Source organism: Lissotriton helveticus, chromosome 3_1 (genome assembly GCF_964261635.1).
Source record: "Lissotriton helveticus chromosome 3_1, aLisHel1.1, whole genome shotgun sequence".
In the NCBI taxonomy this organism is placed as follows: domain Eukaryota; kingdom Metazoa; phylum Chordata; class Amphibia; order Caudata; family Salamandridae; genus Lissotriton; species Lissotriton helveticus.
The window spans coordinates 1,755,980,726-1,755,996,545 of NC_136061.1; positions in this window are offsets into that span (position 1 = coordinate 1,755,980,726).

The window sequence follows — 15,820 nt, forward strand, 5'->3', positions numbered from 1 at the left end:
AAATTCAGTACATCGGATAGAAACCTTTATGCTGAAATATAACTTTGTTACTATGTACACGTTATTAAACATCTTTGCATACTTCAAACGCCTTGTTTCTCCGGGACCTAGCTACACTAGGTACACCGGACAGTACATTTTATGCTGAAATATAACTTTGTTGCCAGGTATGCGCTACTAAATATCTCGCGTATTTTAAACACTTTGTTTGCCTTTCCGTGCTTGCCAAGATCAAATATATCGGATGGACCACTTCATTCTGAAAAGTAACATTGTTGCTATGTATGCACAATTAAATATCTCGCACGTTTTAAACGCCTTTGTTTTTCCACACATGATGTCAGGTTTAGACAGCACAATCTTGATATAACATACCCCTAATACAATGTATTTTTGTGTGGTTTATATTCAGCATTATGAATCGTTTTCATCAGGACTAGCAGCTCCTCCAAGTTTTTATCGTCGCCTCCCAGAGAGGAAATCGTCCCTTCCTCCAACGGTGGACCTTTTAGACCTGTCTGTGGCTCGAGATAGGCTTGTTTCTATATGAGGTAAATGCTTAAGTGATTCAGTGCTCTTTATTGTAACATTTGTACGAGTTTGACCACTACAAAAAATAGCTTTTTCTTTCCCTTCTCTCTTTTTCCGGCTCTTCAGAGTATTTCTAAAACTTCATAAACAAGGACATTCTATTTTTACATCGTGTTTCCACGGATACATAACGTCAAGGACTGACTGTTTTTCAGATACCTTTCTGGATATTATTTGGTATTATTCCATTTTCTTCTTTATCTTACTTTTTGTATCCTTCTGTAGGAGTTTAATGAGTGGTAGAGCTAATTAGCTCTGATCCATCCCTATGTCTGGTTATTGTTTTTTAATAGAGATTCTCATGTCGAAGACTCTTTGGTATTTCCTTCTTTCTATCTTCAGAAACGTCAAACAAGGTTTTTTTTCTTGTGGTAAGAGTTTTTCCTTTTTTTTGTTTTGATCAGTATAGTTATTATTGTCTCATTGAGTAGTATATATTAATGTTGAGTCTTTATAGCTTTTTTTATAATGCCACATGTTTTCAGGCTGTATCATTATGTCTACATATGTGTTTTTGTGGTTTTTCTTGGCTCATTTCCCCCATGAAGAGAATGTGAGATATCATTGTATCCTTTGGTATCCATAGGCCTATATCATTTCTTAAATCAATCATAAGTATTTGGCAATAGTGACACTTTCTATTGTTAATGCATTTGCATGTATTGTATTCTTTCAGAGCACAACTTCCACAGGTGATACTCCAGATGAAGACAGTGTTTCTGTCGAAATGCGTTGAGTCAGCTTTACGCCCACTTCAAAGACCTTAAAGACTTATCCTATCCATCAATCTATTATCTTTTGGTTGAATATTATTATATATCATATATCATTCGCATCATACATATATGTAAAGTCAGTTGATGTATGTCTTAGTGTGTATGGTTTGGTATGAAAACAGTAAGAATGTTATGCACCTGTTAAAGTCTCTGTATGATAAGAATGTTACTTTTTTATTGTGAATATGTTTTTTTACAATGCAATTTATATTTAAAAAAAATGCAGAATTTACTAATGAATGAATAAACAATTTTGTATTTTTCTATACCCATAAGTGTCACTATTGTTCTTCCCTTTATCATGATATAAGGGTTGTGTTATTTTGAAGTAGTTCTAGAATGTTTACATGAGTGTATTTTCCCTGTCTAGGTTACTTCTTACTAGTTTTCAGGGGTCCCCTTCCTCTTGCAATAGTTTATCCACAGCCTGTCTGTGTGGGGTGGTTCTTGCCATTTATATACTGGTTATAATATTTGCTTTTTTGCTCACATTGTCTTGGAGCCATCTATTTATGTTGTTTGTCCATTTGTAATATGTTTCATTTTCTTGTTATTTTTGTTTGGTAGTTTCCTATTCGTCTCTGATCTAAGATCCTTCATTTCTACCAAGTGGTTCCTTTGCAAGTAAGTGATCTTCTTGATACATTTTATCACATTATCTTATACATTTTACTATATTCTGGCTTTCAGTTGTCTCCATATTTGTTCAATATGGAGAATTTGAATAGCTTTGGCTTTTCAGATGAACAATTTGCTCTCCTAGTAGGAGATCAAGCAGTTTTTGGCCAGGCTTCTACTTCATCAGGCATAACAGCTAACAATGATGACATACGCAAACTCTTAGAGATGAAAAAGAAAATTAAAAGAATAGAAATGCATGGACATTTCATGCTGGAATACCTTAAAGCTGGGGTTATACCTCAGGGACTCAGGGTTCGCAACATACCAGGACTATTTGTACAGATCAAAGAGTTCCTGGACAAATGGTCACTCTTAGCGAACAGGTGTTCGTGTAATCTGATGATGCTCATAGTAGCTACTGCTAAGGACATGATTCAAATCCTAATAGAAGAAATGACCACCTTAGAAGAAAAAATTAAAAAATGTAAAGCGGTTGAGGAAGCCAAGAAAAAGCTTGAGGATTTAAACTCGGAGATTGATTCCTGTGGTGACTATTTATTAAAACATAAGACTGACACATTAAAGAAAGATATAAGACTCTATTCTAAAGAGAGAACTTACCACTATCTGAATGAGCATTTCTTTTCAGATACACGTTATCAAGAGCCAGAAATATATGGTCAACCTCAACAAAGACATAAGGTGACCACTTTCCCGGATTCGTTGAATACTGATAATGAGTCTAACTCACACCAATCTAATTATGGGCCGGATAGAGGTAGTCTCCCTTCGAACTATCAAAGAGGCCAGTCTCCTTTTTTAGGCAGACGAGGGCCACGGAGAGCCTCCTGGAAACCGAGGTCCCAGCCCAGGTTCAACACGAACCACAATTTTCAGGAATATCCTCAAAGTCATGCACAGTACTTGGTGGCCAGGAATGCCCAGTACTGTAGAACTTAGACACGATACCTATTTTTAACTTGTCAAAACACCATCTTACTGCCCCTGAGGTTAGTCTATTATCAAAAGGTTTATCGTTTATCCCTTACACAAAAGCAGACATTTTTTAGACTTTCCAAGATTTACATTCCTTTTTCAGGAAAATACGACAAAAAAAGTTCTTTGAGAACAGGTCTATGTCAACTGCTCATGAAGACAATCAATCGGGCCTGCGTCCGATTTCAGTATTTACTCCAACTTTAGACTAAGTTAGACCAGAAGTGGGTATATTTGAAGCAGTTGTCATTGAAAAACTTGAGAAAAGTGTGAGATATGTTTCCAAGCCCCTCCCTAACATTCATAAAGAGGAATTAGAGGTTCTTAATACCTTAAAAACCCTAAAAAGTATCACAGTGAAAATCTGTGACAAAGGAGGAGGCATTGTTGTAATCGATACGGAGACTTACATATCCAATATGAACACACTCTTAAATAATACTCAACATTATCGTAAAATTTGTGTAGATCCTACATCTAAAGTTTTACGTAAATTCAGCACACTTACCAACAATGCTGTTGGACAAGGCATCATAAGCTAACAAGAGAGCGATTACATGAATGTGGTGACACCCCGCATGGCTAGTGTTTACAGTGTCCCAAAAATCCACAAAGACATTAATAATCTGCCTTACAGACCCATTGTCACTACTATAGGATCTGCTACGGAACACATATCGAAATATATTGATCAGTTATTACGTCCGTATGTCTCGAAAATTGCATCTTATGTTAGGGACACAAAAGATATGATTTCTAAAACGGAAGGCCTTAGTTTCAACAAGCAAATCGACACACTAGTATCTTTGGATATCGAGTCCTTATATAGTAACATCCCTCAGCTTGAGGCCATTACAGCAGTAGAATGGTTCATTCTCACGTTCAATATAGATTGTAATGTACCATTCATTGTTCTTTTTTTAAAATCTTTTTATTAATTGAACACAAAAAGACCAACCGCAGGTGCCGTACATTACGAAACAAAAGGAAAATATACAAACATATAGTGCAGAATAGATGGATGATCACCAAGGCGAGAGCCGAGCCAAGAACTGTAGCAAGCATGCGGCCGTAACATATACAATAAATATTCAAAGCCCAGTCCAACCAATACAGCCCACAGACCCCTCCACCCAAAGGAAACAGGATTGTCATTGAGAAGCAATTTCGAGTGGCAGGAGAAATGGAGCGCAACAATTCAATGGACCGAGGCAACGACCGCAACCAGCACGCAGCAATAAGAAACTCAACACATTGCTAAAGTCAGCTCAAACAGTATCGCCCTCAGAACCCGTCCACCAACAAAATAGGATTGCTCGTCGGTAAGGCACCCAATATCAGGATTCGAGTAGGATCTTAAGAATAAAACAAAAACACACACAATACAAAAACCCCTTCCCCCCACCCTGCACCCCTGCATGTAGCTTTCGCCGAACCCCAACTAGCAGTGTGCCTGTCGCCCCATCTAACTAAATAACTAAAAGTAGAAAATGGAGGAGGGCCGTCTTCATGTGGGCCCCCGGTCCCCCCTCCCCCCTGCCAGAACTATCCAGCCCCTATAACGGACCCATTATTTTATGAAAAAACCCGTACATAACAACACTGGGGAAGCTTTAAACACCGCCCACCCTCCCGTAGGCACAATGGTAGCAAATAACACATCCACCGGGGCCACGATTCCAAACCCAGTCAATCAGTCTCAGCCTTGGCCCTTCCGATCAGTTGTGTGAACCCCTTCCGGTCGAACTGCCGCCTCCGCAGGAGAGTCGAAGTGCGTAAAGAGTTCAGCAAAGTACATCCGGAGACGAATCAAAGATGTTAAGTCATTGAGAACCCCATCACCACTAAAGGCCCCCCTCACCGACATTAACTCCCAACGTTGTTTCCATCGCAGTCGTAGTAAAACTGCCGGGGAGGGGAAAGACGCTGTTTCGAGCCCATAACAGTTCCCAACAGGAGTCTCCGGAAAGGGAGCACCGAGTGGTCCTCCCACAGTCAGAGGCGATGATAGGCACAACGATCCGTTCGAAGCACCAAGCTCGCGGTTATCGGCCACCACACTGCCTAGTGGCTGCGGCACCTCTCGCTGCACGGGACCCTCATCCTTCGATAAAGTGGCCATTGCGGTTGTCGTAGCTCGCATTAGTTCTTTCAATGGAGCAGAGTCCGGTCTCATTCGCCCTGTCTCAAACGTACCAGCAGTCATTTTATGCACGAGGGCTTCCACATACGAATGGAGTGCCCCGATGGCTGCCAGTACAGTTCCCAGCGACGGTTCACACTCGGCCCGTCCCATCTCTCCTCACTCGGGATCGACCATGTTCACTTCCCCCAGAGAGCCTGGTCTCTACGGGGGAGCAGGCAATAGCAGAACGGGCGTCGGTGGAGGGCGACTTATCGTGCACCACTCCAGCAATCTGCACTCCGCTACCGCAAGCGAAGACCCCGACCCAACGAACACCGGAGGGGGACAGACCATGTCCCCGGGTCAGGGGCCTCCGCCCACAGCCTCAGTCGTGCCTCGTCGCCCCTCTTTCGATGTTAACCAACTCAGAGGACCGCCGTCAAAATCGGGCAAAAACAACCTGCACAGCGATAGACCGGACCCTGCCGAACTCCCATGGCCGATGTTGTTCAACTGGAACCCGGCTGGGCCAGTACTCGAGGCCCCGGCTCCCAAGCTGGTTAAGGCCTCAAACTTAAACTTGACATAACTTCGTCTGCCAAGCCGGTAAAGTTTTCGGGATTGCACCGTCAGACAGCTCTCCGCTTCATCCACAAGGAGGAAGGGCGTAAACACAGGATTAATGACAGGATCATCTGGCAGGACACGGAGGTCGGCGGAGCCGGGAGCCTTAGCAGCCATCTTGATCGCTAGCGTGGCTCCTCCTGTCATTGTTGATCTTTTAACTATTGTACTCCATGAGAAACCCTTCGAGTTCAATGGGGATTTATATAAACAGATAAAGGGTGTAAGTATGGGGGCGTCTTGTGCCCCCACCATAGCCAATATCTATATGGCCTTTTTTGAGCACCAATTTATTCATAATGAAGTAGCCCCATTTTATGAGTCTGTACATGAATGGTCTAGGTATATCAATGATATACTTTTTATTTGGAAGGTTGACCATACCAAACTTCAGGAATTTTTACAATGGATCCATCTATGTGACAGAAATCTGGGGTTCACAGCCAACATTGGCAATGGGAGAATTGACTTTCTAGATATAGAAATCAAAGAAGCTGATTCTGTCCTCCAAGTTGATCTCTATACCAAGCCTACAGCTAGAAACACTTTATTACACTTTTCTAGCTACTATCCTAAGTGCCAACGTGAGAGCATACCAATGGGGCAATTTTTACGTGTACGACGTAACTGCACCAGTTTACAGGATTTTGAAACAAGAGCCATCACCATGAAACAAACATTCATAGATCGTGGGTATCCAAAGAGACTGGTAAGAGAGGCGTATAAGAGGGCCAGATTTTACGATCGGGATCACTTGTTAAGAACTAATACAAAGAAAGATCCTCCCCAATTGGTATGTGTTATTAGACACTCACCACTGAATGAGAAAATCCGACAAGCGATTAATGCCCAATGGCATATTCTTAACATCAACTCTGAACCAGTTAAGAAACTTGCACGCCCTATGTTTGCCCACAAGCGAAATAAAAATCTCAAAGATCAGGTGGTTCACTCAAGAATGCAAACCAAACCGCCGTTCATACAAAAACCCTTAGGTGGTAATCATCCTGTTACTGGCAATCATAAATGCTCGCACTGTAAGGCTTGTGACGGAGCTATTATCACAGAAAGATTTGAATATCAAAAGAAGGAAATAAAACTCAGAAGCTTCACAAATTGCAAAAAAGATAATGCCATATATCTGTTACTCTGCCCATGTGACAAAGGCTATGTGGGCGAGACGTCAAGACAATTCTCGGTGCGCCTTACAGAACACCGTTCGGCCATTAAGACAAAAAAAACTTTCGGCCCCAATGGTAAAACACTACGTGGAAATGAACAATCGCGAGACAGACATAAGATGGCTCATTCTGGAAAAGATTGAGATCAAGAACACCCAACAAGCTGAACCTATAAGAAAACGCAGAGAGGTGTTTTGGATCTTTTCCCTCAGCTCTCACATAAATGGATTAAATTCAGAGATCCCGTGGGATCAAGCTATACGGTATAATTACTAACATGACCTAGGACGCCTTATATAGTTGGTCCTGCGACATATGTCATTTTACGCTGTTGTGTTCTCTTTTTACATCATGACCAGTTTTTTCATGTGGTCTGTTTGTATAGCAAGTATTTGATTCAGTGTCGACAGAAAGTGTCTCTTTCCGGTAATATCTATATGTTGGATGATAATCTCTTGTTTGAGCTGTACATTTAGACTGCTTCACTAGTCTGTCACGTGTTTTTTGCCCTCGGGTGAGGAATATGATCTTTTCATTGATAGCAGATTTACAATGTCATTCTTCCATGTAGTCTGGTCACTCATTGGGGATTTTTATCAAATGTCTGTTGTAGGAACTGGGGTCACCAGTTCCCCGGGGGTAGCCTGGCTCGAGCGGGTAGGCACCCGAAAGCTTAGGTGTTAAGTAACTACACAGCACACACATCCACTAAAACAATAAATGCACACAAAGACTGAGACCACACCAGTGAGGCTGATTAAACAATGTACTTTTATCTAGAATAAGATCACGGTTGATAGTTCATTCAGGGTGAACAAGTCATCAGGTAGCATTAACTCAATTCACATTTCCTTAAAAAGCATACTTTTCATTACTCAGCCATAAATATATAAATACATAAATATTAAATATTAAATAACTTTAGGCCTGACATCAGCCTTGCTCCTAGTCAGCACCTGCAAGAAATTCCTTAGTGGAAACCACCATCAATATTGCATTTAGCAGGGGCAGATCTGGTGCATGAGGTCGCAGTCAGCTTCTCAATACATAAGCAGCATGAACATCACATCAGGCCAGGATAGACATTTCCTTACGTAAAATAACAATTACACAATATAACTGTGGGAATTCAGTAAACCTCTCATGTAGCCAGAAAGAACATCTCATTGTCTGCAGTAGCAAGTACAGCTCTTTTAGTAACCTGTGGTAACATTTCCGGAGGTAACTCCACTATCCCACAGTTACGGGGGCCTACTGCATACTCTGGCCCCAGTTATGACTCATTCGTGGGCTAATTGGGGGCCAACGGGGCCCAGTCACTAGTTTTCCCTGGGGAGGGGCGCACTTGGAGCCTCCCGCCCGTCTCCCCGGGGATGACCTTTACCTTCGGCCCTCCCGGGCCCTTGCTGGGCGTTACAGCATGTTTGGCAGGGGGCTCATGCTGACTCCGGAGCCCCCTCGCTGGTACTCTCAGCCTTGACGGGAATTAGGCCGATCAGGGGAGGCCCGACGTTGCTCCGGTGATCCGGGGTTTCTCCCGGTGTCTCTAGGCCAATCCCCGAAGGTCCCTGGGAGGTGTGGAGCCGGCCGCCAATCCCAGCGCGGCTGGCAGAGGAGTGCAACAGGCCCAGCCAATGGCGGGGCAGCGGGGGCGGAGTCCAAGATGCGCCCCCTCACGTGACGCAGGTCGCAGGCTTCAAGGCCTAGCGCGGCCTAGCGCGGCCTGTCAGAAATTCCAGTGGCCCTTTCCTGACACCGGGGGCCGCCACGGGGGCAAAGTTGACGGCGCCGGCCCCAAGGGGAGAGCGCCGGGCGGCGGCGCTGACAGGCGAAGCCCCGAGGACTCCCGGGCCGCAGCGGTGATTCTGGCCTTGCCGCAGCGCTTCTCAGCCACAGCGCTAAGTTCCTCACAAGGCGGGGCAGCGATCAGGGCAGCGCGGGTGCAGGCAGTACGGCGCTGGGAAATTATAGCGCCTCAGGGACAGTTCACAGCGCTTTAGAGGCAATTGACAGGACGGCAGGCTGCAGCGCTTGGGGGACCAGTATAGTGCTTCCCAGGGCACAGCAATTCCGGCAGTCCACAGCGCTTCTCAGGGGCACAGTAGGAGAGCGCTGGGAAGGTAGGGCAGCCAGATTCGCAGCCCAGTCAGTTCAGTCAGGGCAGGACAGCAGAGGGGATGATGCAGGGCAGCGCAGGGGCACAGGAGTGACCCAGGGCACAGATGGCACAGCCCGGTACCTGGTTGATCCCCAGTTGTCCTGGATAGCGCAGGTGGTTTTCTTCTTGGCGCTTGGTGGTTCTGGCGCACTTTGAAGGTAGTTGCTTGAAAAGGGGGGGGGGTTGGAGTTGAAGGCTTGAAATGTTTCCTCAGCAGGTCACTTCAGGTGGTCCCTGGGTTCCCCTCCTGCTGGGCCAGATCAGTGGGCTAGTTCAGTGTTCCTTACTAAGCTTGGTGGGCAGCGCCTAAACCCTGTCACCCCCAGTGGTATAGGTTTCTGACTAGGCCCTACTGCCTAAGTCTCCTGCATAGGGTCCCCCAGGTCAGTGATGCCCCAACTGACTGGAAAGTTTCCCTCCCTTTTCTTTTATAGTCCCAGGTCAGGTGACCACTCTCTGAGATGGCAGTTGGTGACCACTCCTCTATTCCGGAAGGTTCCAGGAGTTTCCTCACTCTAGCTAGGGGCAGGGAAGGTAGGCTGGTGTCGCTACAATGTTTAGGGGTTCCAGCCAGCTCCTGGCTACTAGAGTGCGTCTACAAAGACCACGCTGGAGTAGCAGGGGTCAGTGGCAGCCATATTGGGGGAAGAGAGCACCTGCACCTTAGCATTGATTAGCAATGGGAAGGTGCTCGGAGACCTAAGGCCAACAAAAACGAAGGTGGAAAAAAATGAGGCAAAGGCGAAACAAAATAGGGAAAGAGCACCCTCGGGCTGACAGGTCTAACATCTGTGCTCTGTGCATTTGCGGCACTTATAAGCAGGATTGTAGCCTGAATAAGCTTTGTTATTTTTGGCCAGTTTTTGCTCCGCCACTTCCCGATCATGTGATCAATCTTGTGACTTCTTCTCACAAGCATTTAAACCTCGAGTGGTTTTGCGCGGTTTGGAATGTTACGGCCCATATCCATTGGTTTGCCGGTTACCAGTATGGAGCTGTAATGCTAGTTTATATCTTTTTATCTGGTAAGCACCTTTATCTTGTGCAGCTGCGATTATTTTCTTCAATGCCTTTATTCTATTTTTTCACATCGTGTTCCGGGCTTTTTGTCTAACTATAGTCTGGTGGGAGATAACTTTCCGATTTGGTACAATCTCTATAGGCCGGTTTGTTCACAGCGTAAACTCAGTATATCTGATAGAAACCTTTATGCTGAAATATAACTTTGTTACTATGTACACGTTATTAAACATCTTTGCGTACTTCAAACGCCTTGTTTCTCCAGGACCTAGCTACACTAGGTACACTGGACGGTAAATTTTATGCTGAAATATAACTTTGTTGCCAGGTATGCGCTACTAAATATCTCGCGGATTTTAAACACTTTGTTTGCCTTTCCGTGCTTACCTAGATCAAATATATCGGATGGACCACTTCATTCTGAAAAGTAACATTGTTGCTATGTATGCACAATTAAATATCTTGCGCGTTTTAAACGCCTTGTTTTTCCACACTTGATGTCAGGTTTAGACAGCACAATCTTGATATAACATACCCCTAATACAATGTATTTTTGTGTGGTTTATATTCAGCATTATGAATCGTTTTCATCAGGACTAGCAGCTCGTCTAAGTTTTTATCGTCGCCTCCCAGAGAGGAAATCGTCCCTTCCTCCAACGGTGGACCTTTTAGACCTGTCTCGGGCTCCAGATAGGCTCGTTTCTATATGAGATACATGCTTAAGTGGTTCAGTGCTCTTTATTGTAACATTTGTACGAGTTTGACCACTACAAAAAAATAGCTTTTTCTTTCCCTTCTCTCTTTTTCCGGCTCTTCAGAGTATTTCTAAAACTTCATCAACGAGGACATTCTATTTTTACATCGTGTTTCCACGGATACATAACGTCAAGGACTGACTGTTTTTCAGATACCTTTCTGGATATTATTTGGTATTATTCCATTTTCTTCTTTCTTACTTTTTGTATCCTTCTGTAGGACTTTAATGAGTGGTAGAGCTAATTAGCTCTGATCCATCCCTATGTTTGGTTATTGTTTTTTAATAGGGATTCTCATGTCGAAGACTCTTTATATTTCCTTCTTTCTATCTTCAGAGACGTCAAACACGTTTTTTTTCTTGTGGGAAGAGTTTTTCCTTTTCTTTTGTTTTGATCAGTAAAGTTATTGTCTCATTGAGTAGTATATATTAATGTTGTGTCTTTATAGGTTTTTTTTGTAATGCCACATGTTTTCAGGCTGTATTGTTATGTCTACATATGAGTTTTTGTGGTTTTTCTTGGCTCATTTCCCCCATGAAGAGAATGTGATATATCATTGTATCCTTTGGTATCCATAGGCCTATATCATTTCTTAAATCAATCATAAGTATTTGGCAATAGTGACACTTTGTATTGTTAATGCATTTGCATGTATTGTATTCTTTCAGAGCACAACTTCCAGAGGTGACACTCCAGATGAAGACAGTGTTTCTGTCGAAACGCGTAGAGTCAGCTTTACTCCCACTTCAAAGACCTTAAAGACTTATCCTATCCATCAATCTATCATTTTTGATTGAATATTATTATATATTGTATATCATTCGCATCATACATATATGTAAAGTCAGTTGATGTATGTCTTAGTGTGTATGGTTTTGTATGAAAGCAGTAAGAATGTTGTGCACCTGTTAAAGTCTCTGTATGATAGGAATGTTACTTCTTTATTGTGAATATATGTTTTTTTACAATGCAATTTATATATTTTTTTAAAACAGAAATTACTAATGAATGAATAAACAATTTTGTATTTTTCTATACCCATAAGTGTCACTATTGTTCTTCCCTTTATCATGATATAAGGGTTGTGTTATTTTGAAGTAGTCCTAGAATGTTTACATGAGTAAAATGCAACCACATCCAGGGGTCGTGGTGTCAAATGCAACCGTTTCCAGGGTTGTGGTGTCAAATGCAACTGTACCCAGGGGTTATGGTGTAAAATGCAACCGTATCCAGGGTTCATGGCGCCCTCTTCTTCCAGCTCAGGTGACATTCTGAACCGGTCCTCTAACTCCGTCTGTGGGTTAGGCATATCCCTGCCGAAATTCCAATTTTCATCAGCCACTTGCCACGAGGGCTCCATTAAAATTCAAGGCCCACAGAAACCAATTCAAAGCCTCCACTTTGTACACAAATCTGCTCAGTAATATAGCAAGCCAGCAATTGTTTCTACCAGGAAAGTTCAGAACTTTTATCACACCAGGTAACATGATGTCAAATTGACAACACTTTTAATTGCAGACATATGCTGTTATTAGGCAAAAACTGTGTGAAATGTAATTCATCTTACAACATAAAAACATCCAGTAACTAAAAGGTTAAAACCAGCTTTATGGGAGGAGTTACGCTAGCAACCAAGATGGCCACTTAGGCTCCCGGCTCCGCCGTCCTCCGTCCTCCGCCGGATAATCCTGCTACAAATCCTGAACTTACACCCTGCCTCTGGGCGTGTGAAATGCCGTGCTGTACTTTGGCGCGATCCCGGGACTTTTACCAGCTTGGTGGACGGAGTTATGTCGAGTTTTAGTTTGGTGCCTACACCAGCTTGTGAGACGGGGACTCGAGTACTGGCCCAGCCGGGTTCCAGTTGAATAACATCGGCCGTGGGAGAGCGACAGGGTCCGGTCCGAGGATGTGGAGAACTATCTTTGCCCAATTTTGACGGCGGTTGTTGATCTGGCCTACAATCGATGGAGTGTTGACAAGGCACGACTGTGGGCGGAAGTCCCTGACCCGGAGACTCGGTTTGCCGCTGCCGGTGTTTGCCGGGTCGGGGTCTTCGCTTGCGGTACCGGAGCCTGGATTGTGACCTTGTAAGCCCTCGGTCTCCCTCCGTGACAGTCCGTCCCAAATTGCCGGTCCCCCCGGAGAAGGCCGATGCCTCTGGGGGACACGAACATGGTCGACTCGGAAAAAAAAATTGTGGGACGGACTGAGTCTGAACCGTTGATACGGACTGTACTGGTAGCTATCGGGGCAGTACATTCCCATGTGGAGTCCATGGTCCAGAAAATGATTGCGGTCACACCCGGACATGGGCATGAGGGACCAGACTCTGCTCCGTTTCTATATCCTGTTGTGCCTCTACCACCCACGGAGGTCCCTGTAACGGCAGTGGGCCCTGTGCCACGAGAGGTGTCGGAGCTTCATGGCAGTGTGATGGCCGACGACAGTGTACTCGATGCTCACTATGGATTGCCAAGCCCACCATCATTGCCTACTGTGTGTGGATCGATTGGTGCTTCCCTTCTGGATACTCTTGGTTGGAACTATCTACGGAATGAAACAGTGTTTTTCCCCTCTCCGACACTTTTACTACGATTGCAGAGACAATGACGTTGGGAGCTCAAGTCGATGAGGGTCATCGTTGATGCCGAAAGAGTTCCCAGTGACTTTAAAACTTTGCCTCGCCTCGGAAGGGACTTTACTGAACTGTTTCTGCATTTTGACTATCCTGTGGAGGCGACAGCCCGTCCGGAAGGGGCTAGCACGACTGATCAGAAGGGTCAAGGATGAGACTGATTGTTGGGGCTTGGCACCATGGGCTCTCTGAAGTGGGATCCGTTACCATTGTATTTACGGGAGATCGGGTGGTGTTTACTGTTTCCCCTGTATCGTTTTAATATTGCTTCTTGATAGAGTTGTGTGTTTTATTCCGGGGGATTCTTGGTACTGGCGGGGGGAGGGGAGATCGGGGGCCCATATTAAGGTGTCCTCCTCCACATTTACTACTTTTAGTATTTAGTTTGATGGGGCGACAGGCACGCTGCTAGTTGGGGATAGGTGCAAGCCACATGCAGGGGTGTAGGGTGGGGGGAGGGGTGTTCGTCTTGTTAGTGTTTGTAGTTTTTGTGTTTGAAATCCTTTAGAATCCTGATACAGGTGGTTTATTGAGGCGCGCATTTGTGTTTTGGGGTGGATGGGTTCTTGTGGGGGTATTATTAGCATACGTCATCCAATTGTTGCGTAATTCATTATTGTATTTGGGATGCGGCTGTAGTCTTGTACCATTTTACTGCTGCACCCTCCCTCCTACTCTGGACTGCTACTCAATGTTTATCCTGTTTTCCGGGGAGGTGGGGTTGGTGGTTGGCATTTGTCTGATTATCCTGAATGAGGTGCGACCGCACCCTTGACGTTGCTTATGAGTATGCTTTATTGATAGTTCTCCGTCCACTATGCCCTGTATGTATATTACTTATCCTTTCATCCCACGATGTAAGTCACCTGTTATTGTTTTTCTTTTCCTTTGTTTATTCAATAAAAAGATTTATAAAAAAAAAAAAAAAAAAAAAAAAAACAGATTTATGTAACTGGACTAGAAATAAAACAGAGAAACACACTTTGTTATATTTTTGCTGAGGCAAAAAATATGGGAACTGAAGTCAAGCACGTTAGTTTTACTTTAGTAAAGACAATGTTTTATGCGGATCTGTCTTAAAAGAAATGAGATGGGAGTGAAATAATGTGTTCTGGTGAACTCCCATTAGAACTTTACTCTTCTCCACAGCAAGTACTGCTAAACAGACTATTCATTACAAAAAGGTGCCAGCCAAAGACTGTGCATAGGGGATGTTGAGCACGTACAACAGTTGAGCACAGTGCTTAGCCAAAGCCAAGGCCCTGCAGCACCAGGGGCGGCTCCTTCATTTGAGCAGCGGAGCATCACCCAACAAGCCCCACAGCTGAAAAACTTAAATAGTAGTAGTGCTTATTTATTACAGTTTTATTTTTCAGCAACCCATCTTGAAATAAGTGTCGGACGAGGCGGGACCCGGGAGCTGTTCGGTTTAAAATATGCACGTCTCTTTGGCCGGCTGTCTTGCTACGGCCATTTAGACATGCGCATTTTAAAGTTCTCTAACCTAGAGACCTCATTTATGAGCCCTTGCGTCACTTTTACGCCGCCGGCGCGTCACTTTTTGTGACGCACCAGTGGCGTAAAAAATGCGCCTTGTTGCGCCATATTTACAAAGTGACGCATCTAGGTAAATGCGTCACTTTGTAAACCCCTGCGCCACATTATACCTGCGCCAGGTATAATTCATGCAAGGGGGGCGTATTGACGCAAGAAAGGGTCATAGAAGTGACGCAGTGAAATCTATGAGATTTCACTGCATCACTTCTAGGACGCCGTTGCGTAAAAATCTTGCGCCTGCCTCACAGCAGGCGTAAGACTGACGCAGTCCCTTTCACATGGGGCTTGCGCCATGTGAAAGGACGCATTGCTGGAGTTGCGTCACTTTTGTGACACACTCCAGCAATGCGTCACTTTTGCGCATACACATACGTCAGAAATACTGACGTATCTGTAACTCCTTGCGCAATGATGCGTCATAATGTAAATATGATGCATCATTGGTGTCGCAAGGAGGGCGCAATGAAAAGTGACGCATCGCTGTTTTCACGCAGCGATGCGTCACTTTTCATAAATGAGGCCCCCAGGTGTCTTAGATAGCAGAGTTTAATTAAAGCTCAGTCCTCCAGTGCTTTTTAGGAGAGCTAAGAGAACCTGCTCTATCCAATCCTGGTGCTGCTCTGATCCTGTGAGAGCAGCTCCAAGATTGGATAGTGCAGTTTCCTCCCTCGGGAGCTTCCTGGAAGACACCCGAGGGAGGAGGACGTCAAGCTGCGAAGGTAAGTGAATTAATGTTATGCTTCTTTTTGTGTGCCCTCACCACCCACACGCCAGCCGC